At 41.7% G+C, this 5096-nt stretch overlaps 1 pseudogene; it reads left to right on the forward strand.

Annotated features, from left to right (window-relative positions):
- The first annotated feature begins 2375 nt into the window (after nucleotides 1-2375).
- LOC149164366 (pyrophosphate-energized vacuolar membrane proton pump 1 pseudogene) lies at nucleotides 2376-3136 on the forward strand (annotated as a pseudogene).
- The last annotated feature ends 1960 nt before the right edge of the window (nucleotides 3137-5096 follow it).

Genomic DNA, 5096 nt, shown 5'->3' on the forward strand with positions numbered 1-5096 from the left:
AGGAAGAGTGTTGCAAAACAAAGATTATATTGACAACATTGAAGGACCAAAGGAAAAAGAAGATTCAGAAGAGGAAATCAAAGAACCATGGGCTGCACTTGATCAAGTGAAGAGATCAGAATCAGAGATCAAGAAAGCTTCCTCATGGTTACCATCAAACCCTCCATGTAGTCAAGAGAAAGATCAGCAAAAAGAGGAAGAAGAGAAAGTCATGTTAGAAGGTGACATGAAACATGATTCAGATCAGAAAAAGGACCAAGGATATCAAAGCTATATTGAGACATGGTTCCAGACAGTCACTAAGTTGCAGCAGTACTCTCTTCCTCAGCTATGTTTTGTACTTTCAAAGTCAGATCATTTTGTCTCTGAAATTTGGATAGTTGTCAAAGCATGCATTCTGAGCCTTCACATCATTTTGTCTCTAATCTTGATGTGCACATGGCTCCATTGGAAGTATTCTTATACTTGAAAATGATTTTGTTTTTCAAGTAGGGTAGGGTAGAGAAAAAAAAAGAAAAAGAAAAAAAAAAAAAGAAAAGAGAAAAAGAAAAAAAATGAAAAAAGAGGAAAATAGAAATCTAAGGTGAAAACCTCCTCGGAGGCGCCTTAGATTGGCTCGTTGATTGAAAACCTCCATGAGGCGGTCAATGGGTTGGAAAAAAAAAAGGAAAAAAGAGAATAAGATCTCTGGGTGAAAACCTCCCTTGGAGGCGCCCAGGGCAGGCAATTAGGGTGAAAACCTCCATGAGGCGCCCTAGTTGTTTTTCAAAAAAAAAAGAGAAAAAAGAAAAAGAAAAATAAAGCTAATCTCCATTGAATAAGTTCATGTTGCAGCAATGACATTGCAGGTTAAAGAAGGACGTTTCATGACATGAGGAGCACTCAAATCAAGGTTAAAGGAATCTTTCTTGCCTTCTACAGGAAGCTCTGTATTTCTACAGGAAACATCCTGTAGAACCTTTGGACGAGCCAAATCCAATTTCAAAAGTGAATCTAATGGTGGGAATCTGTTGATGAGGCCTACAAGCACTTGTGTGTCCATCCCTTTCCTTCATCCATCATTTTTTCACCTCCTTGTGCTTCTCATTGTGCTTCTACAGGAACTTCCTGTAGAAATTGTGGGAAACTAGGCATGCATTTCAAAAAGTGGTTTGGCGAACATGGTAGCTTCCTCAAGGGTTCAGAAGTCCTCATGCAGTCTTCCAACTCCTCCTCCATCATCTCTATACCTGCATCACAACCAAAATTCATTTTGTCATCCCATGCAACCAAAATGCAAAGTGCCTTGAAGCAAAAACACATAGAGTAGAATTTGTTTTTGCCATAACTTGAAAAACATGCATCCATTTGACAAACCGTTTTATGGGGAATTGTACAAGGTTGATGACAACATGCCTGAGCAGTTTCATGCAATTCCGGTGCACGGTTTCCAAGAAATCAGCCTCCATCACCATCATCCATTTTTGCATTTTCTCCATATCCGTGCATCCGTTTTAAAACCTATTTCATTGGGAGATGCACATGGGTGATAGTAGCCTACCCCAGCAGTTTCAGCCGATTCTGATGCACGGTTTCCGAGAAATCGAGCTCTGAAATATTCAGCCATTTTCCATTTTTCTCGAAATCCGTGCATCCATTGATCACGAATTTGCTATGGGAGATGCATAATGATGGTAGGAACATGCTCACCAAGTTTCAAATCAATCCGATCTACCGTTTGGGAGAAATGGCAAAAAGAAGTTCTGGTTTTGTGACCATGCAGCAGCAGCAGCTTGAACGGGCAGAGTTGAACATGGAAACGATTGCATGCAGCTCAGATCCGGCTAGAGGACACCTGCACAAGGGAAAGCAATCAAAATCATCAGCCACGCCCTCATGCAATCAAAGAATCAAAGCATGCAGCAGCAAGAAGCTTCACAAGCAGCTGTTTGATTTCAGGTACGTGACTAAACCTTGTTCATCTGTTTGCATAGATCTAATCTAAAGCAATGCATGAATGAATGAGATGAGTGGATTCAGCCAAGAAGAGAGCCACGTTCAATTGCACTCAGCAAGGCAAAAATCACGCAGCATGCATGGGTCAGCCATGCACGTGAAAGTCAAAAAACGGACAGTTAGTGTCAGCTGCTTGGACTCCAGTGCAGCGGATCAAGAAGAAAACATACGGTTCATAAGTAGAACATGCAGTTCACGATAGCCTAACTGTCTGCATGGCCAACGCATGTCTCTGCCACCTCACTCCAAAAATCACGCAGAAATCTGAGGGCTCAGCTGTTGGTTAACTTGCACTTGCAACATGATTCACTCGAAGTGTATCCGAATTCAGATGGAGATAAACGAAAATTAGCAGAACATCTTGGAGAAAAATATATGAAATGGTTAGCAAAACTTATTTCAACATCTTCAAATATGGTCTTGGTGGTTCTTCCATGGCTCTGTTTGGCAGAGTAGGTGGTGGTATTTACACCAAAGCAGCAGATGTAGGTGCTGATCTTGTTGGCAAGGTTGAGAGGAACGTTCCTGAAGACGATCCACGCAACCCAGCTATCATTGCTGATAATGTTGGTGACAATGTTGGAGATATCGCTGGTATGGGATCAGATCTATTTGGGTCCTATGCTGAATCTTCCTGTGCAGCTCTGGTTGTTGCATCCATATCATCATTTGGAAACTCTCATGATCTTACTGCCATGTGTTATCCCTTGCTTATTAGTTCAATGGGTATCATTGCTTGCTTAATCACAACTCTGTTTGCAACTAACATATTTGAGATCAAGGCTGTGAAGGAAATTGAGCTTGCATTGGAAAAGCAACTTATTATCTCCACAGTAGTGATGACTATTGGCATTGCTGCTGTAAGCCTAGTTGCATTGCCTTCATCCTTCACTATCTTCAATTTTGGTGCCCAGAAGGTTGTAAAGAACTGGGAGCTTTTCTTCTGTGGTGCTATTGGTTTGTGGTCTGGCCTTGTTATTGGTTTCGTCACTGAGTACTACACTAGTAATGCTTACAGCCCTGTCCAAGATGTTGCCGATTCATGCAGGATTGAGCAGCAACTAATGTTATATTTGGGTTGGCTTTGGGATACAAATATGTTATTATTCCCATATTTGCTATTGCAGTAAGCATTTTATGAAGAAAAGAAAGCTGCCGCAGTCGGAAAGTATTGTTATGTCAGGAACAGAAACGTGAATCAAGGTTAACCAATGGAAAAACAATGATTTAAAGGCCTGGAAACACTTTTTCCCATCCAGCTTTGGCATGCAATATCTATTCTCGGGCAGTTCATTGTACGTGTGTGCTTTTATAATACATTAGACTTGCCATTTGTGTTGGATTCGTCAGCTTTCAGGCAGCGCAGTTCAAGGAGAAGGCACCCCCAGCCAAGCAAGTAAAATCAGTGAAATTGGTTCTACAGGAAGTTAGCAGACTGTTCTACAGGAAGCCAGCGAACAGTTTCTACAGGAAAGTTTGAAAAGAGGGAAGCCAAAGGAGAAATCGGCCGAGATGATTAGCCAAGGAAGTCACCAGGGCTATCAAAGACGAGGAGAGAGATTGGTTGCTCAGAGGAGGAGCAACACTTTCAGTAGGGGGGTGATGATGAGCCCCAAAAATGTACAATTATTTGGGCTCATTCAACCTCCTAATTTGACTTAGTCCACCATTCTCATTTGTTTATTGCATGTTTTTGATTATTTTTATGTTAATAGAGTGAATTTGGTTAGTCGTTATGCCAACAAGTCTAATGGGTGCTTTGTGTAGCCTTTTTGGTCAACTTGGAGACAAATTTGAAGGTCTTAATGAGCACTTGGCAGCCAAATTCGTGGGAGAACAAGCTAGAGGATTTGTAGGAAGGTGTCCCCCTCATTTATGGGCCCTTACCTCGAATTCTCCACCATCAGCTCGGAGTTCAAGGGCCACCGAATCAATCAGCTCAAGGGCAGCCAAGCAAGTCAAGTTGGACTGCTGTTAACTACAAGTCTTGGGCAGCCAAGTCCCTAAATTTTAGGAGGACTGTTGGGTCCTCAAATTGTATAAATAAGAGGGCTTAAGACCTCATTTCAGTTAGTCATTTTTATAGCTAGGGGTTAGTCATTTCGTAGCAGCTAGTTAGTCAATTTGGTTTTTGCTCTTTGTAAGCCAGTTTTGGCATGACATTAGACTTTTGATTATGAATAAAAGCAAGCAGTTTTGGATCAAATTCTGAGTTTTTAAAGGAGCCTAAAGCTCTCGGGGTTGGGCCCAACCTGAGAGCTCAGGCCTCCTTCCTTTGTATCAATATTGTTCCTTTAGCATTTCGTTTCCATTTTCCTTTACATGCATTCGAGTATAGCTGCTGATTTAGATTTCCTGTAGTGGTTAAACAATTGCTGATTTGGATTTCCTGTAGAAGTTAAACAGATTGGTTTTATCAGTTAGAATTGCTGTAGTTGTTTGGAAGTAGGCTGAGTAGATTAGAGTGAATAACAGTTAAAAAAGAACAGGCTGACTGTATGCTCATGATCCACCTCTTTCTAGAGGCAGGGATCGCAGACTGTGCTGCCCATTCAAAAACGTTTGCTTACATGTTAATGCTCTCTTGAACGCAGTCTTGGTGATGGATAGAAGTGTCCATGAGTGTCAATTTCTTGGAATGCTTCATTGCTTCAGTACCATATATCAGTTTCCTTCACGAATACATTGCTGTTCATTGGTTTAATAAGCTGTTGGCATAAGTTAATAACTTTTACTTGCAGGACTTGGATGATTTGTCTCATTTACACCGTGCAACGCTACTCCATCGTTCTCCTACCTTCCCGAACCGTGCGCAGACCAACTATCCATCCTCCAACGAAGCCCTTTGTTCCTCAACTACCCCACCGCTCATATCCCCTGTTTTTTGCCTTCCATTCCCTCTATTTCCTCTAAGACAAATCTGCCTCTACACTCACCCTCATCTCCTCACCTCACTGTTACTGAGCCATTACCACCTCATTTCCATCCTACATATCCCCCTATACCACTCCATCACTTCACCATCACCCAAAACTCCCACGGTAGGACATCCTGTAGAAGTTAACAGACTTCCTGTAGAAATTCCTGAGTTTCCTGTAGGA

The sequence above is a fragment of the Pinus tabuliformis genome, chromosome 5_1 (genome assembly GCF_031772625.1).
Source record: "Pinus tabuliformis cultivar Carrire ecotype Pingquan chromosome 5_1, CPIR1, whole genome shotgun sequence".
In the NCBI taxonomy this organism is placed as follows: Eukaryota; Viridiplantae; Streptophyta; class Pinopsida; order Pinales; family Pinaceae; genus Pinus; species Pinus tabuliformis.